We start from the raw sequence: 25155 nt of genomic DNA on the forward strand, positions 1-25155 counted from the left end.
TCATTACTCATTTTACATATAAGAAGGTGTTAAGGAAGGAGAAAGAGTCACTCCAGGAACTGGGAGAAAGATTTCAACCAATTAATTGCTAGGTAGTGAGAGAAATGATTATTTCTCTCTTGTATTTAATAACTAAATATTGTATTGGAACCAATGCTTTTTTTTTCTCTTTTCTGTTTCCTCATCCAGACACCAACTGGTGTAGAAAATCTTTCTCAAAGATTTACCCCGGCCAAGACTAATCAGACGGTGAAAGAAATTCTAAGTTTAGGCTGATGGGAAAATTCCTACTCAGGCCTGAAAAATTATTGATTCTCCCTTTCGTCAGACAGGTGATGTGGAAATTGGTAAGTCTCTTTGACCAAGATTTGAGTGAGCCAGGTCAATACCTCAAGACCCTCATTGTAATATAGCCCAGCCACTCATTGTAATATTCATTGTCTTATTAATTGTTAACCTATCAGAGTCAATTGCCACCCTCAGGAACACTTGCTCTTCCAAGAGTATATAAACTGTAAGCCCACCACCATGAGGGGTCTTTGGCATTTGACAGGGCTACTGACATCCTTTCATTAATAAGCACGCTAGGCTTACCAATAAAATAATTAAATTACCCAGAAACTATATCTCTTGAAATTTTTAATTGTCACAGTTGCAACTCATATACAAGGTTAGGCTATGTTGGACATACTGGTTGAAATGAAATAACTAGATTTAATTTCCCTGTGTCATCACTGAGAGACATTTGGAAGTAGTGAGTCGATATCCAAGTACCAGCCTGGGAGTCAGGAAGACCTGGGTCCAGGGTACTACCTCTGACATATTAGGCAGGTTCCTTAAATTATAGAACTCCCAGCAAGTCTCTAAGACTAAAAATTGAAGGCAAGTTGTTGATTCAAATCAATGGAGGTGGGAATTTCAACACCAGTAGGTCCAGCCTTAAAAATACATACATACATACATACACACACACACACACCCTTATCATTGATAGCTTCTGATTCTCTTTGATTGTTGCTGAAAAGCAAGCTACTGCTTGCTGTTCTTTTTATTTATGTTCTCTCTCTCTCTCTCTCTCTCTCTCTCTCTCTCTCTCTCTCTCTCGACTGGGAGAGAATCTCAGCCTGAGGATACTAGTCTCCATGAGAGATTGGGGATGGCCATGATCTTGTGGACCAAGCTACCAAAACCCTAGGAGCTGGAGTTCATGTTGTGATTTACCAGATGCCACATGGTAATGATACCTAGAGCAACCTGCATGGCACAAGTAGCAGAGATGCAGATTCATCTCCCCCATCCAACAGTGAAATGAATTTGGTGGAACAAATGCTATGTGGTCATGTCAAAGCCCACTTCTTCCCAGGGACTAAGGTGGTACAGGGGTCAGTATACTCCCAAGCATTGGCAGGGGGGATGTTTACAGTTCTATTTTTGTTACATCTTCACAGTAAATATCCACTTGTAAAAGCCAAAAATAAGGTGCATAAAGGAGAAGGAACAGTGTAAAAAGCTAGAAAAGATCAGAACAAGGGGAAAGAATACTCTAGTGACCATGATAAAAGAGTGTTCACCTCTGTAGCTTTCATTTAACATTTTGCCTACAATTCTTGTGCAGCTTTCTTTAGTTTACAAAAGTTTAGAAATATTATGCAATCTCACACAAATACATCTAAAGGTTTTCAAAACTTCCAAGTCACTATTTGGATAAGGCACAGACCATTAGATCAAAGAGTCTCTTAAAGGGGCCCCATATTTCTCAAACTCTTTCAAATGCATTCAGATTAGAAAACAAAACAGGAAGGCCAAGCCAAAAAACAAAAACTAAAACAAACAAAAAACCAAAACAATAAAAACCAAAAAAAAAAAACCCTAAAAACTAAAAAAAACAAAAAAAAAACAAAAGGGAGTAATTCAAAGTAATTAAAATAGCCAACTATAAAATGTGAATAGCTCTTAGGACATCTCTTGAGGGCTCTAAAGAATCTGGAAGAGTTTTCAGAAGAAACCTCAGAGGAAAGCAAAAGAGCACAGCTGACATGGGCAAAGTCATGTGCCTGTTTGACAGCTTGCTGCTAGGATATTAAACCTTGCAAAGTGTAAATTATGGCAAGCAGTTTGCAAAAATGTCAAAGTCCAGTGTATATGAGTGCAGCCCTCAAATTCAATGTTAATAAAAGTATGCTGTCTATCCCCGTATCACAGTCAAGAAACTTTGGGTATGTGGACTTTTTCCACCAGTGATGGACCAAATATCAGGAATTAGAGTAAATCCTAGGGAGTTATCTGGGATTCAGAGAGATAATAAATAATAATTATCAATAATAATAGTAAATAAAATAATGATGATGATAGCCAATATTTATATAGCACCTATTATGTGCCAGGTACTATGCTAAGCACTTTACACATTATCTCATTTTTTCCCTCACATCTATAGAAGGTAGGTGCTGTATGGGGCAGCTAGGTGGCACAGTGTATAGCGTGTTGGCCCTGGGGTCAGGAGGACCTGAGTTCAAATCTGACTTCAGGTGCTTTTTAGCTGTGTGGTTCTAGGCAAATCACTTAACTCTGTTTGCTTCAATTTCCTCGTCTGTCAAATAAATGAGTTGGAGAAGGAAATGGCAAATTGCTCCAATATCTTTGCCCAGAAAACCCCAAATGGAGTCATGAAGAGCCCAACATGACTGAAAATGACACAGTAACAACAAAACTGGCATAATCCACATTTGATAGATGAGGAAACTGAAGCAAACAGAGGTTAATTACTTGGCCAGGGCCGGTAGCTAGTGAGAGCCTGAGGCCTCATTTGAACTCAGATCTTACTAACTCCAGGCCCAGCGCTCTATCCATTCCACCACCTAGCTGCTCCCAAGACATAAAAGTGATTTGCCGAGTGTCATATAGCTAAGTGACACAGGAGAGGCCTGAACCCAGTTCTTTCTGATTTCCAGCCCAGAACGCTGTCACCATGTCATACTACCTCTTCGATATATGGCAGTAGGGAGACGGAATTAGGGAAGGGTGTTTGTTTTGACTTTATTTTTTTTTCAACTATCAAACATTTATTGTTTTTCCCTCTTATACTGTTTCCCCTTTTTTAGAGAAAAAAAAGGGAAAACAAAACCATTGTAACAAGATATATAGTTAAACAAAATCAGAGCCCATTTTCCATCTGACTATCATTTTGTTGGTGGCAAGAATTCTTAATTAGGAAATCCCCTGTACACTTCCAGATCAGAGCCTATGCTGTAACGTAGAGTCTTAGAGAGTTGCCTAGGGCACCAAGAAGTGATTTGCCCAGAGTTGCAAACTGACTATGTGTTAGAGATGAGATGTGAACCCAGGTCTTCTTGATCTGAAGCCATCCCTCTTTCTATCCCTCAATACCTCTATCGCTAAAGACCACTTTAACTTGTGTTGGCCGTAAAAACCGGTAAGTATTATTGGGTAAGAATAGTCATTCGTATTGAATTACATAGCCAAAGTATATACAGCATGGTCCAAAGGTCTTATTACAGTTTTGAGTTTAATGGATTTTAAAAATTTTCCTACTTCTCTGATGCCCCAAAATCTGAGTGCAATTTTAAGCTTAATGTAATAACTAATAATAAGAGCTAATATTTATATAGCACTTATTATGTGCCAAGTACTGTGCTAAGTACTTTATAATTATAATCTTATTTGATGCTCACAATAACCTGGGGAGGCAGGTGCTCTTATTATCCCCATTTTACAAATGAGGAAACAGGCAACCAGAGGTTAAGTGATTTACCAAAGGTCTTATAGTTAGTGTAAACATCTGAGGCTGAATTTGAACTCAGGTCTTCCTGACTCTGGGCCCAGTGCTCTAACCAATGAGGCACCTAACTGCATCTTGTTGTCAAACGTTGTCAAGTGCTTGGTGATTATTTTTAAAAATGATGAATATGAAGAATTCAGAAAAAAAAAAAACAAGATAAGATATATAGGAAATGCTGCAGAGGTCGGATTTGAACTGGAATCCTTCTCATTTCCTGGAGTTCTATCAAATGTACCACCTAGCTTTGCACTAAGATTTTTGGGACATCCTGTAGGTAGGAAAATTAAAAGAAATTCTTTTGAGTATGTCAGCCTATATGTAATATGATCATCCTAGCAAAAGCAACCAGCCTGCCTAACTTCATTATTTTCATTTGAAAACAAGATATCCATCTTCTTTTAAAACATCCATTGTAGAAGACTTAATCCAGGAAATATTTTTTGGACTACCCTGGCTGAGTTACCACTTGGCATCAATCATTGCTAATCCTGAATACTGGATTCAGAACATTAACTAAGGAATAAATTGTATATCAGATTGGACATATATTTAATAGCTTTGTAAAAGGGAGGGGAAATGGAAACTAGACACAAGGAGTGGTTGTTTTCAAAATTTTGCCTTAGCTCTCATCTCCACTTCTCAGAATTTTAATATTATTTAACCTACTTTCTTTTTATTTGAAAGGAAGCTACAGAAAACCCACCCCAAGGCTATATGTGTTACATTACACAAAAGTCCATAAATTCTTAAATCTTTGCAATAGCTTGGCCAACATAATTATGGCTTATGAATTTGTCCGTATGCCCATGGGACAAGAAGATGGAAAATATCATGAGCTCCATGGAAAATATGACTGAAAAACCAACAGACTAGTACAACCTATGCTGTGGGCTCAGTTACCAGCATTCTTGTTGGTATGAATTATTAAAAGGATGGCTTGTGATCAGTGTGGCAGCAAGATGAGTTAAGTAAGGCTGAAAAAGAACCAGCCACACCACACATACCTTATTTCCTTCTTAGATAAAGTGACCAAACTCAAAGATCCCTCCTTTAGGTACTTACTAGCTGTGTGATCCTGGGCAAATCTCTTAACCTCTTTCAGCTTCAGTTTCCCCTTTATAAACCAGAGATGATGATAACAGTATCTACCTCAAGACTTGTTGTGAGAGTCAAATGAAATAATATACATAAAATACTTTCAAAATCTTTAAATGCTATTTAAATATTTACTATTAATAGTTACTAATGGACTTTGCAAATCTAAGCATTACATAAGTGATAGCTGTTATACCCATATGGATTCTAGCAAATTATTTTCCAAAGACTCTTAGGATATCTTCTTAGACAAGGTGGAAAGATGTTTGAATGATAGTATATTAAGCAGGTACTATGTTGATTAACTTACAGGACCCAAAGAGCATTGGTCAATATCAGTGTGTAGAAAGGATTGGAGATCTCTTTCCAGGGTTCTCTTCTTGGCTCCTGCTAAATATGTATATTTTTGAGACTAGGTCTCCCTATTTAGCCCAGGCTAGAGGAAGTGTAACAGGCACTTGCTGGCCCAATCCCACTTGCTGACTCCTGTACCATTTTCTGACTGGGCCAGTTTACCTCTCCTTTGGCAGCATGGTGGCCCACTGCCAGATGACCACCACATCGGCATCAGACTTAATGTCGATCCCCGACAACAAATTCCATTCCAATCAAGACATCCATGAGCTACGGCCTTGTAGTCAGTCAGTTAGGCAGACAATAAGCATTTATTAAAGGCCTACTATATGCCAGGCACTATGTACCAACCCAGCCAGCTATTTTTAATTGATGATCTGGATAAAGAAAGAGGTGGTATACATATCGAATTATCAGACTGCCAGACTCTACTCTTATAAGGGGGAGAGGCAAATAACCTATACATCAAAAGACAGAACTAGGAATCTCAAAAGACTTAGAGAGATTGGAAAAAAAATATGACAAAAATCTCTTGAGACCAGGGGTTTTTCATTTTTTATTTTTGTACCCCCGGCATCCAGAACAGTGTATTACATAAAGTTATGTGCTTAATAAATAATATTATTGTTGAATTATTAACAGTAGGTTGATCCCAATGGGATGGAATTTAAGAGAGAAGTGAAATTCTATACTTGGTTTCAAAAAAATAAACTGTATACTTCTATGATAGGAAGGATTTGGTAAGAAATGATCTATGAGAGAGAGAAAAAAAGATTTAGGAGTTTTAGGTGGCTGAAAGCCCACTATAAGTAAATAACTCTGGTTATCACATGACTACAATGTCTTCTTTCTCCCTTCTGCCACTTAGAACCAAAACCTTGTTTCCTTCAAAACTCAGCTCTTAATACCTTCTATGTGACCACTTTCCTGATTCCCATAGCTGCTAGTGCCTAGCCTAGAGACAGCTAGGTGGAGCTGTGGATAGAGAGCAGGGTATGGGGACAGGAAGACCTGACCTCAAATCTGTTCTCAGACTCTTACTAGCTGTGTGATCCTGGGCAAGTCAGGGTTTGCCTCAGTGCTCTCATCTATAAAATGAGAATAATAATAGGACTTACTTCCCAGGGTCATTGTGAGGATCAAAAGAAGTAATCTTTGTAAAACACTTAGGCACAATACCTGGCACACAGTAGGCACTCAATGCCTGTTTTCTTCCTTCCTGTTCCTCCCATTACTCTGTATTTACTTTGTATATAGTATACAGATACTTACGTGTGGGCATTTCCCAGATGGAATAGAAGTTTCTTGAGGGCAGGGGATGTTTTATCTTTGTCTTTTTCACCTCAGTGTCACACAATGCCAAGCATATAGCAGGTGCTCAGCAAATACTTGTTATTTGATTAACTGATTGAATCAGCAGTATGATACGGCAAGTAGAATAGTGGTCTTCAATCATTGGTAATGCTATCATGTCCTCAAAGCCACCTGGGTCCTTGGGTGGGGCCTTTTGACTGAGTCTAAGTTTTACAGAACAAATCCTTTTATTAAGGGGATTTGTTCTGTGAAGTTTGGATTCAGTCAAAGGGCAGCGCTTGAGGACCTAGAGGGCCACATGTGGCCTCGAGGCCACAGGTTCCCCACCCCTGGAATAGACAGTTTCACTTGGTCCCTGATGGAAAATGTAGGAACCAATAAGTGGAAACTCTAGGGAAATGGATCTTGGCTCAAGGTAGGGAAAATCTTCCTTATAATTAGAGGCACTCCAAAATTGAACAGACTATCTCAGGGAGTGGAGAGTTCTATGTTGGTGAAACACTTTAAGACCCTGGGCAAGTTATAAAACCACAACTTTTATTGCTTCAAAGTAGATTTAAAGTATAAGGTTTTCAAGAGGAAAATGGATAGCCACTTGTCAATGATGCTGTCAACACGATTTCCTGCTTTCTGAGCATAGTGGACTAAATAACCACTGACCTCTCCACCAACTCTGTGGTTGTATGAGCCCGTGCCTATTGGGCTGATGCTATATTCACCCTCTGACTTAATGGATAAGTTAAAATGCACCTAGGCAGTATCAGTGAAATCAGAAAGCTAACGAAATATAAACAAAAGAGAATACAAGAAAAATAAAAGACAAATATCAATCACAATTCTTTCTGTTCCTGCCTCATTCAAGGATAAAAACTGGAACAGGGATAAATGATGACTTTGCAAATGGGTCCTGGTGCCAGATCACACCTTTTTTAGGGGTTAGAGCAAGTGATAATTGGCATTAAGAGAGAGAATTTCCTCATTGGGGGCTCCCTATATTAATAAAATCACAGGCTAGGTCCCTAAAGTCTCCCAAATATTTCAATTGGATCCTATGCCAAGGCAGGTCTAAGGTTCCCAAAATTCTTCTTCTAATTTCTGGAGAGCTTTGTCCTCCCCACCGCCATTTTTTTTCAAGGATACTGTCAATGATTTAAAATACTTTCACTGAAAGTAGCTTTGAATTTCCCAAACATGTATTTCCTACCTCCTTGCTGGCTGGGCTTATGTTCCCTGCCCCCATTTTGATTTCTGGGTCTGCAGGTGACTGCCCACACTTAAAACGAAGTCATTTGCCATTCTCCATTCTCAGGGAGCCAGGTCATCAAAGACCTCCTGTTGTTCCCAGCTGCCTCAGTTCTGGACTTTCTCACTCTCACAACTCTGGTTTCTAGGGCAAGGCTGCAATCCTCGCTTCATGCTTCTTTAAGCCTATCACTAAAACCCACAGTCAGATCAATTAACCCAGACAAACTCTATGGGCACACATACCCTGCTAATTGATCCCAGAGATCATAACTCTCCTGAAGATTTCTCTAGTTTCTCCCCCAAATAAAACATCTGGAAAGCCTTTGAAATTAATTTTATTTATTTTTAGCTATTGGTCCATTCTCCCTGCATTAATTGCCCCAGAATTAAGATCACATCATCCTTTTGCATGTACCCAGAGGGTACAGGAATTCATTTAATTGGATCCAACATTTATTTATCATGTTAGGCTCTTGAAATAAAAGAAACTAAAGGACAGTGCTTGTCGTCAAGGAGTGTATATTCTACTGGGGATGGTGGGAACAAGACATATGCAGAGATAAGAAAATATAAAGTTACTTGAGGACAGAGAAATCAATTAAGAAGCAATTATTAAATCCTTACCATGTGCCAGATATAGTGCTAAGCGCTAGGAATATAAAGGAAGGTAAATGATAGTCTCTGACCTTAAGAAGCTCCAATTGAAAAGGGAGAGACAAACCTGTTGTTTACAGATAAGTAGAAATTGTTGTCATCTAAGAGGGGAAGGCATTATTAGCAGAGAGGAGGAGAGAGTGGAGGGTAGGCTGGAAAAGGCCTCCTGCAGAAGTAGGAATCAAAGCTTGGGGTTGAAGGAAGAAAAAGATTCTAAGAGACAAATGTGAGGGGATAGAATACTCTAGAGAAAGGATGCCCAGAGCAAGGGCACACAGATGAGAGATGGAATGTTGTATACGAGGAGCAGCAAGAAGGCTTGGATGGCAGAGGGCAAGAGGAGGAAGTTAAGTATAAAAAGACTGGCAAGATAGGAAGGAATCAAGTTGTGAAGAGCTTTGTTGCAGTTTGTCCTTCATTTCTGAAGAGGACCCATGATATCACGAAGTTGGGGTGTAGGTGATATCTTGACTTACATGTGAATTGGATTTAGGTGAGGCTGAGCTGTGCAAAGTCATCAATCAAAGTCTTTCCGATCATCAAAGACCAGTGGCAAACAAAGGTCAGGATGCCTGGCGATAGCTCAGGATGACTTGTCTTCGATGTCTTAGATGCTCATATATTTTTTCAGGTCATTTAATCAATCAATAAACATTATTATACCTGACCAAGCTCAAGAGCACTCCAGAGCCCTTGCTTCAGCCACCTTCATGGCCACTGGAATAAATTGTTCTCATCTACCCATTCCACCGGAAGAGGTCTTCACAGGCTTGAAGTAGACATCCCCCTCACTAACCAACAGACTTAAGGCCTGTCAGTCATCCTCAACCTGGTTTAGCCCATCTGCCCAGATGGTTTGATAGGGTGTGACCACTGTACATGCTAGTTTTAAATGGCAAATGAAGGAATTTATATAAGGGTCCACTGGAGTCTATTGAGTGTGTGTGTGGGGGGGTGGAGATCATGGTCACTGGAAGCTGAGAGGAGGATGGATTAGAGTGAGGAGATATGAGACAGGAAGACCAATTCAAAGACTGTTACAGTAATCTAGGCAAACAGTGTTGGGGGCATGAAATAGGATGGTAGCTGTAGGAGTAGAGATAAGGGTCCAGATTCAAGTGATGTTGTGAGGTCAGACTGAGGATCTCAGGAGAACATAGAACTTGTGGACCCAGGTGACTGCAAAGATAGAGGTTCTTTTGATTATAATAGGTTAGTTAGGAAGAGGGGAGGGTTTTCAGGAAAAGATAATGAGTTTTGGACATGCGGACTATGAGGTGTCCAGAGGATATTCTGACTAAGAAATCCAAAAGGCAGTTGACATGGACTGGAGTTCAGGAAAGATATCCTAGTAGGACTATATATGGAGATCTGAGTAGAGACAAGTGAATCTATGGGAGCTGGTGAGATCACCAAATAAGATCAGAGGAAAAAGAGAAGCAGGCCCAAGACATCCTCAGTTATTAGGAAAGATGAACCCAATCCAGTGATGAAAACTGAGAAGGAAGAGTCAGACATATAGGAGGGGAACCAAGATGATTTCAAGTACTCTAGTAGCTGTCTTTGTTAGGAAATGGTAAGTAAATATATATATATATATTTTTTTCCTAGCCATGAGAGTCATGGATCAGGTTTATAGACATTGAAAATGCAGTAGGATTTTCTCATTAACCACTTACAGAAATGTCAGATCAGGAATTTGTTCCTTTTGTGGACATTAAAGGGATAAATTAAAACCTTATGGTACTTTTCACGATGAAATTTCATGTCAAAACCCGAATAAATCCTTCTACAACATGGCACTGTCCCTTCTTGGTCAGATACAGTTCTGCTCAACCAGTTACTGTTGCTAGGTCGTAAGGAACATCATATTCCCCAGGGAAAGTATTTCTTCCTCGGGCAGAGGCATAGTTCGAGCTCCTTAATCTCTCTGTTCTAAATCCCCCCTCCCTCTTAAAAGATCCTTGGAATTGCATTTAGTCAGGTTCCAGTATCATTAATGGTTGGGAAACTTCCTTTAGGGCATCAAGGGAATTACAGGTTAAAATGATTTCCCATTTGAGACCTTACATAGGATAACTGTTTTAAACATTTGAATTTTTTTAAGTCAAAGAAATTAACAGGCATGCCAAAATCCATCATTTCAAATCAAGAACATTTTAAATATGGAAAGAATGAAAACAGAATATAGTCAAATACAATTGATCCACAGCTTGATAGCAGATGGAAATTCTTTCTAGCTAAATATATTCTTTCTGTTAACTGATAATTAAAACAAGATATCAAAAACTTTAGCAAATCTATTTAACCAATTCAAAAAGGAGGAAAAAAAAACTACTCTTCAATCTTGTTCTAGATTTTTAAACAGAGTAGCCAAGACAGAAATAGCAAAATATAATTCTATAATTTTTTTTAAATTTCTCAACCTTTTGTTACTAAAGCTAGTTTTAAATCATGACTACTGAGCTTATGAGGGATGCCAATATAAATTCAACCTTCTAATACAGCTGGCATTTCTTAAAAGCCCTAGTGCTTCTATTCTTTACATCGAAGAATATGAGAAGAAGTATGAATCGGAAAGAAATCCTTTTGATTCCAGCTCTGCAATGTCTCTCCCACCCATCCCTTTATCTCACTTGCCATTGCTACCGCCCTAGTATTTGTTGTTATTCAGTCATTTTCAGCAGTGTCTGAGTCTTTGTGACCCCATTTAAGGTTTTCTTGGCAGAGATACCAAAGTGAATTGCCATTTCCTTCTCCAGTTCATTTTACAGATAAGGAAACTAAGGCAAACAGGGTTAAGTGACTTGCCCAGGATCACACACCTACCAAGTGTCTGAGGCCAGAATTGAACTCAGGGAGATGAGTCTTCCTGACTCCAGGCCAAGCACTCCATGCACTATGGCGCCACCAAGCTGCTGAAATTCATTAGATCCGGACTAAGAAAAATACAAGCATGCATTTAAACAAGATTTGAAAATATCATATATTTCCTTTGCTCTATGCCTCTTTAGGCTGATCCTTTTGATCAGATGTATTATTGCTATGAGTAAGTACACAAAACCTGGCAAAGATTTCCGAGGCTAAAGCTTAAACATAAATATTTTCACCTGCCTAAGACTTACTGAACCTCTTTGAAAAGCTGTCAAAAACTGTTTTACAATTGATGATAACATAAATAAACAATGAAATTTTATGTGCTTGTGGAGGATTTTACTACTCCAAACCATCACATTTAATCCTTTAGCTATCTGTGATAGCCTCTTAGGGTGTTTGCAAATTTTATTATCTCTAATTATGTTCAAGAAAGAAAGATAATTATTAGTATTCTACTAATATATGAAACCCAACTAATGCAGGGTTTTATATAGGGAGAAATGGATTGAAGCCTTTCTGAATTAATGAAATGTGCATATTGTAGAATGATTTAGAGGTCCTTTATTAAATAGATGAGAAAAATTTTTGATTAGCATATTGCTTGGTTACATAGGTATTAAAGGGCTGTGATGCTCTGCCTTTTTCCTTCTCAACTAAGGGGTTCCTTTAGCATTGAACCCCAATAAGGGGTTAGGTTCCCTCTTCTCACATTCTCCAGCTCATTTAATCCCAAACCCTGAACCTAAGTTAAATAATGATTAAGGTTTAGGTTTTTGGCCATAGGTTTTCCCCAAAGCTGGGAACAAAAAATCCTCATTGTACAATGGGAATTAGTACTCGACGTACTACATACCTGCCCCTGAACAACTCAAGGCTGGGTCTTCATTTCCAATACATAAAAGAAATGCTAAAAGACATAAAAGACTCATGACATACATAGATAACACTTAAGCAATCAGTAATTTATAATTTATAGCTACTGTTAAGATCTGCCAGGAAGTGGAATCATAAATATCAGAAGGTAAAGAAGTTTATGGTTCATTTGAATAGCATTTTGACACTTTACCTTGGTTCTGCACTGCACAAATAATTCTTGGTTCATGTCTTCTGCCAATCCATGCCAAAGTTTGAGCTCATCCTCCTGGTGAGAGTTATTTTTCTCTAATGAAAAACTTCCCTTGCAACCAGTTAGCTCTACCCAATGAACACTCCTTTATTTGGCATTCAAATCCCTTCAAAATCTGTCCCCTCCAACCTTTCCAGTCTTCTCAACACTCCCAATGTACTTGTGATCCAGTGTCCTTACTGTTCTTTGTACAAGCATTTTCCCTAGTTGTCCTCCATGCCTGGAATACACTCTATACTCTTTCTTTAGTTTCCTTTAAGTCTCAGCTAAAATTCCACCTTTTACAAGAAACCATCCTCAATCCCTCTTGATTTGAATGCCTTCCCTCTATTATTTCCCATTTATCCTGTATCCTGTTTGTACACAATTGTTCTCATGTTCTCTCCTATTAGATTGTGAGCTCCTAGAGAGAATCTGTGTTTTACCTTTCTCTGTATGCCCAGTGCCACATAGTAGGTAGGTAATCTACAGGCCTCAAACTTGATGGTGATTTAGGGAGATATCTACCTTAGGCATGTGAAGACTTTGGGATGGGTGGATGGGCGGATGAGAAGAACTTGCTCCAACAACTATGAAGATGGCTGAAGCTTAGAGCTTCGTCAGGCATCGAAGATGCCAAGGACATCCACTGCGTCCTCCTGAGCCATCGCCAGTCATCTTGACTTCTGTCTTGCCATTGGACTTTGATGACTCTGGAAGAGAGAGTGAGGCTGATGACTTTGTGCAACTCTGCTTCACCTAAATCCAATTCACTTGCAGGTCAAAACATCACACCATGATGTCATTGATCTTCTTTTTGAAAACGAAGGATGAACAACAACTTGATAAATGTATACTGACTGACTGACTCACACAGGACCTTACACTCCTAAGACCAATTCACAAAGGGAACTCATATAGTGAATTCAAGTTCATTTCACTTTCATTTTAAAGTTGGAACACATCCATCATGAGATCAATGTTTAGTTACCTATTCATGAAAGGAATCCCAGTGTAGAAAAGGCAGCCAGGATTCTGAGATCCAGTCATAGACTTATGTAAGCAGGATATGTGCTTATCTGCCATGTACCCACAGCTACATAGTGACCAGGGTGGGGAATATGATGAGTTGTCTTTCCTGTATCCCTCAGGGGAAGTCCCAGATTTATATGATGCCACCTAGAGGGCAGAAGGAAGAAGCAAAGAGATGAAAGCCAAGTCAGTTTTCAACGAGTCATTATCATTTTGAGATCAATGTCCAATTATATCTGAGAGACCTTTGACATTGCCTTCCCTCGCTTCAGCTATCACTGGAATTATGGACCAAGGGAATCTCCAAGGGTTTGCTTCATCATCCATATGGACAGTTCTTTCCACATATTTACTTGGAAGTGCCCAAAGTGACTCAACTGATGCCCTCTAAATTGGTCTGTATACATTCATTCCTCAATGTTCCTTCATGATGTAATGCAAATCAACCTACCTATACTTGAAAATTGTCTGCTTCCTTAAGTAAGCTAAGCATTCCCCTGGAGCCTTTTTGTCCATCAGTGGCTTAGCAAACCTTGTAATCATAAATGGTACAAAGATGAGCTTCAGCTAAGTTCCATTCTTAGTGAGTAGAGATTCCAAATTTGTAGGGTGCTAACTAATGATATTTTTTTGCTTATTTATTCCAAATTAAGCAACTATTATAAAAATTGCTGCAATTGAACTGACCATAGGATTTTAGAGAGGGACTTTAGAGATCATCAGGCTTAGACTGGCAAACTATAGCCTTAGGATCAAATACTGCAGCAACCAGTTCTTGTATGTCCATTGAGCTATGAATGGTTTTTCCATTTTAAAACAGTTTTACCATCTTTTAAAAAAGATAGATATATATATATATGTATGTGTGTGTATACAAATACATATACACATATGTGTATGTATGTGCATATACATACATACACACACACACATATACTCTTAGCTAGAGGGCCTATACAAATCCTGTCATATTACACATAAGAAAACTAAGGCCCCAAGAGAGAAAGTAACTTATGCAATGTCACACAGGCAGTAGTAGCAAATAACAGACCTGGGATTTTAACCTAAGAACTGTGATTCCAGATAAAGTACTCTTTCCATTAGATCATGGTCAACTTCTCTTATGATTCAGAGAAGTCTCTTGGGTCCAACAGTAAAGCCATCATACTTGTGACTCACCATCATGAAATAGAGGTGTGGGACCAAAAGGTAAAACTCTCCATGCTGAACCACACAGTTGGGATATTCAGGGAGTAGTCTAGTGGAAGTAGCATTGGGAAATTGTAGGCAGGGGTTCTCCCTGGTCCTGAATATTCCCTAAATTTAACTTTTTCCTACTATGAAGCAGTTTATAAGCCATAGATCAAGGGGGTCCTTCTTTTTAGGACAGTTCTACCCTCCAGCAAAGTTTGCTTGAGTACTAAGTTGATGACTAACTCTGAGACACTTGAAGTTACTTTATGAAGTGAAAGACCTAGTCATTAAAATAAAAACAAAAACAAATATGATAATTAACAAAGTAACTTAGGTACTTTATAGTCTGTTCAACATGGGGATCTTGTGCAAAATATATCTTGCCTAGGATCCTTTTGAAAACTTTTATTTGCCTAATATAGATTATTAAAAATGAAGATGGTACCAGCCAAACCAGGAAGTCTGATCACCCTGAGCAATCTTTTAACTACCAATATATAGGACTGTCCTTTTGCTCCCTTCCAAGATTATCTCCTTAAATCATACTTGTTACAGGTTTAGTGACAGTGTGGGAACCAATGTCCTTGTGCTGCTAACTATTCATTTCCCTCCATCTGGCTCTCACTCCTGAGGGTGATGACATTTTTTCCCAGTCACCCCCACCAGACATGGATTTTTCTCTACTGAACTCCCTCAGCACTGGCCCTCAGGTGTGGCTTGGTTTTCTGTTCAAACAGCCATGTGGAAAGAAACAACGAGAAGAGAAAGTAGCAAGACTTCACCTCTCATACTAGTCATAGCCTGCCCCAACAAAAGCTACAACTCATTAATTAGGAAGGTCTGAGTCTAAGTTTCTCCCTGCTCTGTGAAGTTATTAAATGTAAATTAATAATTCTTCATTGTTCTGTTCTCAGACACCATCCCATGAAATAAATGTCCTAGCAGTTGCAAAATTTTTTTTCTGTCTCTTTTTGTCTCTGTCTCTGTTTGTCTCTGTCTCTCTCTCTCTGTCTGTCTCTCTTCTTCCTTCCTTCTTTCTCTCTCCTCCTCCTAATCTCTTTCCCTTCTTCCTTCTCTCTTTCTCCATCTGTCTCTCCAACACCTCCCTCTTTCTGAATCTGTCTCTCTGTCTACCTCTATCTGTGTCTCTCTTTCTCACTTTAACCCCGGTCCCAGTCTCTCCCTTTCTCCCCCTCCCTCCCTTTCCCGCCACCCTCTCTGGACATTCTCTTGCCTTTTCTCTGTAGCATTTGGACAAGGACATCAGTAATTCCATAGTTATTCACCTTTATCTTAGGAATACAAAACAGGTTTAAAACATGTATGAAATGGAAAGCAACCAAACTCTCAAGAAAAAGAGATTGGGGAACAATCACAACTCTCCCAGAAAGGGAGAGGCAGAAAAAGGGGAAGGAATCATCAGCCTGGGGCTTGCCTTCTGAGCAAAACAGAATCCTCAAAAATACTCCTCATAGCCCAGGGCACTATTGACCTCACTGCTATTCCACTCTCACTTTCCTGGCAAAAGCTTCTAGTCTCCCATTGTCTGGGGCTTTCTCTGCTTTGCTGTTGTCTCATGGTTACCTCTTCTCACCCTCCTCTACCTTGAGCTGCTAGTCTGTGGGGATTGACAAGGCTAGCTCACCTTCCTTCTACTCTGAGGATGAGCCTGGTGAATTGACTTTGAGCTATGGCTTCCATATTTCTTTTCTCTCAGCATAGGAAATCAAGTGTGTTGATCAGTCTAACTCTATTCTATCAGTCAGAGTAGTTCCCTATGGCATCTTATAGAGGGACACTGTGCGATTTCCTACCTGTCAGTAGACATTGACCTCCCACGGGTTTATTGAATGACTACTCCATGGGCTTAAATGACAGGAGCAAGGTACCTCTACTACCACTGGCAATATAATTTCCCTTTAATATTTTAAAAACAAGAGGGGGGGAGGGAGAGGGAGAGGGGGAGGGAGAAGGAGAAGGAGAGGGAGAGGGAGAGAGGAAGAGGGAGAGAGAGGGAGAGAGGGAGGGGGGGGGGAGAGACAGAGAGAGAGAGTGAGTGAGTGAGTGCAGGGCATACAGTGCAACAACTGTCCCACTAGAATTGCCCAGGCTCTGACACATTCTTACATCCTTGCTTCCTTCTCTAGGTCTAAGCACCAAGGAAAGAAACGGAGCTGTCTCTTTATTCATTGGTGTCATCAGAGAACATCCTTCTCTCCAGTAGTTGGGTGGGGAAAAAACTGACCTCACTATCATTCTGGGTCTTCTTCTCTTGTACAAAGAATTGAGTACATGGAGATGTGGACCATCTCTACACAGGAAAAGGCCTCCATGGGTGAAGATCAGCACCTCTTCTGAAACTTAGAGAATTCTCTGGGTCTTTGAGAAGATAAGTGACTCATCCAGGGTCCTACAGCTGGTATATATCAGACGCAGAACTTTAATCTAGGTCTTCTGACTTCAAGGATAACTCTCTATCCACTATGCCATGGTTGCCTCAAAAAGAAGAAGAAGAAGGAGAAGAAGAAGGAGATGATGATGATGATGATAATGTTGATAATGGTGGTGATGATGATGATGATGAAGGCATTTATGTAGTATTTAAGGTTTATAAAGAGCTTTATACAAATGTTAATTCATTTGATCTTCAAATAACTGTGAGAGTTAAGTGCTATTATTATCCTCTATTTTACAGATGAGGAAACAGAGGCAGGCAGCAGATCAAGTATCTAGCCCAGGGCCACACACCTAGCCAAGTATCTGAGGCTGGATTTAAACTCAGGTCTTCCTGACTCCAAGTCCACTGTGCCACCGGCTGCCAAAATGAGAACTCAATCGGGATTCCTTTGTACAATCTACAGGCAAACTCAATTCTAAAGATTCAAACATATTATAAATGTTTTCTTAAAGAAGAAGAAACATATTTACAACAGAATAAAAAGAATAATGAAAGGAAACTGGGAGACATTGGAGATAAAGCTTTTGAACATTTTTATATCATTGCAAATATTTCAAATATTGTAGTTGCAATAAAATTCAGGCCAGCAGAGAGAGCACTATATTTACTGATTTTTTTTTTTTTTTTTTGCTCACCAATTAACAAGTAACCAATATTTAATTTCTCTCTTATTTTAAACCCTAGTTACAGGCTGTCCTAAACTTAGCAAGGTTGATTATTGTATTTCAATGAAGTACGTGCATTTGATTCTTCTTTCTTTTTTCCAGCCTGCTCAATGCTTGGGTCTCCGTGCCAAAGCAGGATGATATTAAGTAAGAACAAGGAGTATTGAGTGGTGGTTTTTAGCTTACTCCTTTTGTTTAAAAATGAGCTAGTACCTACTTAGGCTAAATTTATGTTAAAGGTCTTGGCCGCCTGGGCTGTTGGGCAGTGTATACTGTGCTGGGGCCACCTTCGTTCTTCAGTTATTTAGTTTAAGCTGACATAAAGCAACCAGCATAAAGCAGCTTGTAAAAACTCATACATACACTCACATGCAAACACACACACACACATACCATATGCACAAATACTTTCAGCATTTTAGGTTCTAATGAGCACATTTAAATGTTATTTTTGTCTCCTTTAGTTATTGATATTTCAGGAAGATCTGCATTTAAATTCTGTTTAAGACATTTACTAGCTGTATGACCCCTGGGCAAGTCACTTGACTTCTCTGAGACTCAGTTTCCTTATATGTAAAATGGGGATAACAATCTCTGTAGTAAACTGCTTTGCCAATCTTAAATTACTATATAAATGAAAGTCATTATTATTATTTCTAATAGTAATCGAAGTTCCTGTCCTCTGGGGGCATGCTATTTAAAAGGAACAGGCCTGATGACGACACGTTGAGAAAATAACGTAGTATACATAGTGAGAGACACTACGATAGCAAAACCACAAATCAAGGTAATTATGGATCATTGTCCAAGCAACGTCGGGCTCTGACTGAGAAGACCAGGATCACAGGTCTTCCTTTGGCAAGTACGTGCTGAATGAGTACAGGTTGTCCCTTCAGATCTGTAAACTTTCATCTCCTTACCTATAAAATAAGAATTGTAACCCAGATCCTGTATACCTCATAGGATTCTTGTGAGAAAAATGCTGCATAATCTATCAAGTCCTGTATAAAAATCAATGAACATAAGCTTTGTTTACAGGTGACAGACTACATATGTGTACATATCTATAGACAAAATATTCCCTTTTTTCTTCTTCTAAAGTATGTATGTATGTATTTTGCATATAATTTACATACATACTTAATGTATAAAATAAAATATATTTACATATGTACATAATGTATAAAAGATATTTTACACATATAGATAATACATAAATAAAATATAGTTACATACACATAATGTATAATAATATATGCACATATACTTTGTATGTTTAACATATATACTATATGTTTTACATATATACCTTCATATATGTATGCTTTGGAAAAGAAAAAAAGAGAATAGACTTTGTCAGCCCTTTCACTTATGCCTCGCTTCTTGAGATTAAATCATAGCATAATAGAGGTTGAAGGGTCCACATTTAGTCCCAGCTACTCATCTTACATATTGGGAAACTGAGGCCCAAGGATGTTAGTAATTTTCCCAAGATCTCATAAGTGGTTTTAGATCCACAATTTGATCTCAAGCCCTGTGACTCTTTCCAATGAATAGGATCATAGAGCTGGAAGAGACCCTTGAGGTCATATAGACCAACCCCGTCATTATAGATGAGGATGCCAAGGCTCAGAAAGGATAAATGATTTGCCCAAGGTCAGTCAGGTTATAAATTGTAGGTCTGGGCCTCGCATTCAGATCCTCTGACTTTACAATCCAGTGCTCTTATCGCATGATGTTTGCTAAATATTTGGACAACTTAATTCACTCTCACTTATCTATGAAAAACAACAATAACAAAAATAATTTGCAAGAGTATATAGTGCTTTAAAAGTTCGATGTTTTACTCATAACCCTAAGAGGTAAGTAGCATTACATCTTTTCATATGTGCAAGTATATACCAAAAAAAGAATCTCTGAAAATTCAAGTGATTTGCCCGACCTTAAAGGTTAAGTTTGAGAAATAGGATTTATACCCAGGTCTTCAGCCTCCAGTCTAAAACTTTTTTCAGTCACATTTTGTTTCCACTATACAATATCTACTATGTGCCAGGCACTGTGCTAAGTGCCTTATAAATATTATTTCATTTGTTTCTTACAACCCTTGCAAGGTAGGTACTATTATTATCTGTTTTACAGATGAGGAAACTGAGACAAATGAAAGTTAAGTGACTTGTCTAAGGTCACACAGCTAGTAAGTATCTGATGCCAGATTTGAACTCACAAAGATAAGTCTTCCTGATTCTAAAGTTACTGACTGAATGAAGGAAGAAAAATTTTCATCTTTTCATAGGGTTCTATTTAAGTTCTCCTGCATTTGTGACAGATATGGGTTTTTAGGAATGGAAACTGTCACATTGAGAAAGACTTTGAGATAAAAGGGCTCATAGATGACAGTGCTGCAAGAAGTGATGAATATGAGAAATAAAGAGAGGTATGGGAAGAGTTATATGAACTGATGCAAAGCAAAATAAGTAGAATCAGGAAAACTATATGCACGATGACTATTACAGGGTAAATAGAGCAATAACAGCAAAAATAAAACAAACTGAATGAAGTAAAATTACATTATATATGCATATATATACATTCTATATATGTATAAGCATGTATATATGTATACATGAATATGTATATATGTATACATATATACATACAAACACACACATAGATTATATAAAATATATAACATAACAAATGTATGTCATACATATGTATATGCATGTATATGTTTACATACATGTGCACATGTTTTACATACGTGCATGTTTACATACACACGTACATGTTTATATACATATATACATGTTTATATACATGTGCACATGTTTATATACATGTGTGCATGTTTGTATACATGTGTACATGTTTATATACGTGTACATGTTTATATACATATATATGTATATATATAAAATTTTATTACATTAACCAAACTTGGCCTCCCAAAAAGAGAAATGAAAATGTACCTCCCTTCCTTTTTGCAGGGGGAGGGGCCAATGGGCATAGAATGCCATATTCAATATTGTACCTGGTTGATGGAGTCATTAATTTGGCCAATCTTTTTTTCTTTTTAAAACATTATTTTAAGGGATGGCTCTCTAGAAGGGGTAGGGATGAATACCTCGGGAAATCAAATCAATGTAAGAACAAAAAAAATCAATAAAAAAAATTGAGCTCACAGAACCTCTGTTCTGCAAGTATGGAATCTGAAATGGGAAAAAATGAGCAAACAATAGTCAAAAAGTTTGTACGAGCCTACAAAGGAATAGAGGGAAAAAAGTCTGGAAAAATAGTATAAAAATTGAGTTAAACCTCAGTTTTGGCAAATGGTAAAAGGATACCAGTGAGGGATTTGGTAAAGAGAATATGATGTGGCTTCTTCTCTGAGTTGAGATACGCTGCCCATGTTAATAAAAGCACATTTAGCTCTGGGATTAATAGTACTAATTACTGAACTATGTGTCCGTGAGGATTAGCATGGAGCTGGATACTAATAACCGTATAACATTTGAATCTGAGACAAGTATGTAAGAGACATTTCAGTTTCAGTTTTCCAGGTTTCTTTAATGTAAATGTGATAGAACTAAGCTGGAGGTTTTGATCAGCTTTGATTAATTTCATGAGTTCCCTGTTTCCCCGGGGAAAGTGACTCACCTAGCTTCATGCATATAGTAAGTATCTGAGGCATAATTTGAATGCAGGTCCTTCTGATTCCAAATCCAGTACTCTATCCACTGTAAGTGTCAACTTGGCATAATGAAAAGAGAAAACTGGCCTCAGAACAGAGAAGGTCTGGGTTCAAGTTCCCGGTCTGACCTATGCTGGCTGTGTGCCTTTCTTAATTCCTCAGTGTTCCAGACAACTTTCTTAGAGGACCTGGGTTCAAGTCCAGCCGGTGACACATACTGGCTGTGTGACCCCTGGGCAAGTGACTTAGTCTCTCAATGCTCTAGGCTAGAGGTCTTACACAGGAAGTCCACAACATTCCATATTGTGGACCAAATCAGATGAAAATATAATTGGGAACTATTTCACAACATAAATAAAAATACAATAAAACAGAAAACATCACATTTTAAAACTAAGTCAATATACACCAGCAAGTAAACACCTTAGGGATAGATCAGCGGCCCCAGCTTCTAGTTCGGTCTGACACCACTGTTCTAGGCTCCCTCTAAGTTACTGAGTAAGTTCTGACCTGCTGTGGCAAAGGGAGATTCCTCACCTGGGAGTTCACTATATAAATGAAGTCACATGTCAAGGAAATTATTTTCTATTCTCCCAGAATCCTATGTAGTGCCCAGTTACCCACAACTGGGCTATGTATAAGGTAGGGACTAAAATAAGGCATGCTCATTTTTTTTTTGTACAAAAGGTGAACAGAGCAGCATGATACTGTAGAAAGAGAGTTGAATTTTGGGTTCCTAGATCTGGGAGGCCATTTCTTAATTATGTGACCTTGGGTAGCTCATATAACCTCTAGAGACCTCAGTTTTCTTATATGTAAAATGAAATGGTTGGATTAGAAGACTTCTGAGGTGCTTCCCAGATCTAAGGCTGGATAAAAAAAATCTGAGGGTACAAAGATTAAAAGATTAGAAGGCATAAAGACTACTGAGCAGGCATCAAGGAAGAAAAAGCCACAGTGATTTGCTTTCTCAATTGCAAAATGAGGGGGAATTGAAGTAAGTGATCTAAATTCTTTTAAAAGCAATTAAATCTTTTGTATCTTCTTTTCTAGGGCATTCATAAATAGTGAGGGTGGGGACGAAGTTCAGAGAAAAAGATTCAGAACTGCCCTGTGTATTTTAAAGGCTGATTTCATTCTATATGGACAGTCCTGTTCTTCAGGTAGGGAAGAAAATGACCTCTCCCCAAAATGATTGCTGTCTCTGTGTGGTATCTGACTTAAGCAGGCATGATCCCAGAATTCAACAGACATTTCTTAAGCACAAGGTAAAAACATCCTTAAATAGGAAAGCAGACTTCCCACTGTAAGTCTTAAAAATGACAAGCGACTATTCATGGAAAATAGTTTATGAGTCTACCTGGAATTTTCATAATAACTGGCAATTTTCAATGACGCCAGCAAACCCTTATAAGAAGTGAAAGTACATTTATCAAACATTCAGTTTTCTGAAACAAAAATGTTGATGTCTTTATTTAGAAAGAAATGAAAAGGAATTTGAATGAACTTTCAACAATTTAGAGTAAGCTCTCTTATTTTAACAGGTGTCATGGTGGGGGTGTCGTTTTGTCCTTCATTTTCAAAAGGGACCAGTGACATCACAGGGTGGTGTGTTGATTCATGAGTGAATTGGATTTAAGTGAGGCACAGTTGCACAAAGTCATCAGCCTCATTCTCTCTTCCAGAGTCATCAAAGTCCAGTGGCAAGACAAAAGTTACTATGACTAGAGATGGCCAGGATACAGTGGATGACCTTGGCATCTTCAATGTCTGATCAAGCTCTAAGTTCTCCACAGTGCCTGCTTCAGCCATCTTCATGGCCATTGGAACAAATTATTCTCATCATGATGTAGTGGATGGTGAACTGGACTTGGAATTATAAAGACCTGGGTTCAAGTCCTGCTTCAGATGCTTACTGTTATGACCTTAGGCAAGTCCCTTGACCTCTTGTATTTCAGTTTCTTCATCTGTAAAATGAGAAAGGTGGACTCAGTGGAACCTAAGGTCCCTTCCAACTCTAAATCTAGGATCCTATGACCCTAATAGTCAAACATCTTCTAGCCATGGATGCATTTAATTCTGATTTGACTAAGTTTTTTAATGCAAGGGTTATAACATTGATTTTCTACTTAGCATTTATTTGCTCCTGAAAGTTATTGCTCATACATATTACTGCCTGATAAGCACAAAATGACTTAATGTTACAAGTTCAATTATATTTCTTGCTGGTTTTTAGTAGAAATGTGTTGATTATATTAAAGTGGATAAATAAATAATTAAATTGTCCTTAGTATATCCCCTGGAGTAACAAAGTACTTGTTTTTTTAAATGATAGAACTCCATAATTTCAAATGCCAAATAACTAGTAGATATTTTCTCCCAACAGAATGTGCTGCCCATGCTAATGAGAGATTTAGCCTGTTTGCTAATCACTGAACTCTATGTCCACAAGGACTCCAAGATGAAAATCTAGACAGATGAAATTAAAAAAAAAAAACACAAAAAACTCCTAATGTCTGCACAGAAACCATGTGGGTATAAGAATCACAATTTAAAATGACTGAAATTATCCAAAAAAATAATAGTCTAAGCAAACAAAAGAAGGCAAGAGCTTCTGTAACTATGATTAAAAAAAAATAAACCCACATGCAACTACACTGAAGGGAAAAGTTTGGCACTCTGTCTTTTTTGCAATTGGGTTTAAGTGACTTGCCCAGGGTCACACAGCTAGTAAGTGTCAAGTGTCTGAGGCTGGATTTGAACTCAAGTCCTCCTGACTCTAGGGTTGTCCCACCTAGCTGCCCTGCTTTTCTATCTTAAACTCCCCGAGTTGTTTGGATGATGCAGTATGAATTAAGGTAGATAATGCTTTATCTATTTTTTATCACTCAAAAAATTTCTAACACTCTCAAGGCTGAGAGTCCTAGTTTTAGGGTGATATTTTCTCCTTTAAAAGTGTGCTTGGTGAATCCTATTTATAATCTAACCAAACACATTTTCTGCATATCTTAAGAATATGCATTTGACTTTGTCATATCAATTAAGGAGAGTTAGGCTCTTGGCTTGCTTTTCTACGGGGATCAGCTTATATATCCCAGAGTAGCCATTCTAATGATAACCTCTATTCGTTCAGACCCTTGCTTTGAGGGCCTTTATGTGCAATATTTAGCCTCAGTCTTTTTTCATATGGCCTACCTTTTCTACAGATATTTGTCTTTCAAAGATCAATTTCAGCTCTATGGACAGGGCAATGGAGAAATTTGGGTAGGAGGACCCGGGAACTATGGGCCCCCAGTGTTACAAATTAGGTGATTTAAAAGGCTATTTGTGCCCAAGCACATTGTTAAAAGATTCAAACTTGACATTTGAACCACCTGTGGACACAGTTAACATTGCTAATTCTATCAGGAGATTAGACAAAATTGTCATACAGCCCATTGTACAAAGTTTAAATTATTTTTATATAGCTTGAATATGAAAAATCAAAGGATTTAAGTAGTTATACACATATGTATATATCAGTCAATCAATAATCATTCATTAATTGCCTTACTATGTGCCACACATTGTTTGGCATTGGGAATAAAAAGACAAAAATTAAATCATTCATTGCATCTAGCAGGAAGGGAGAGAGTAAGTATTTATGAAGCCATTATTATGTGCCAGGCACTT

At 38.3% G+C, this 25155-nt stretch overlaps 1 long non-coding RNA gene across 1 annotated transcript; it reads left to right on the top strand.

Moving 5' to 3' along the window:
* The first annotated feature begins 210 nt into the window (after positions 1–210).
* LOC114028289 lies at positions 211–17152 on the top strand. Its single transcript, XR_003567344.1, has 3 exons — positions 211–347; positions 1124–1234; positions 16817–17152. It is a non-coding gene; the product is annotated as an uncharacterized LOC114028289 (long non-coding RNA).
* Positions 17153–25155: the final 8003 nt, after the last annotated feature.

This window comes from Vombatus ursinus, unplaced genomic scaffold, assembly GCF_900497805.2.
Source record: "Vombatus ursinus unplaced genomic scaffold, bare-nosed wombat genome assembly UNPS02014874.1, whole genome shotgun sequence".
NCBI classification, from domain to species: domain Eukaryota; kingdom Metazoa; phylum Chordata; class Mammalia; order Diprotodontia; family Vombatidae; genus Vombatus; species Vombatus ursinus.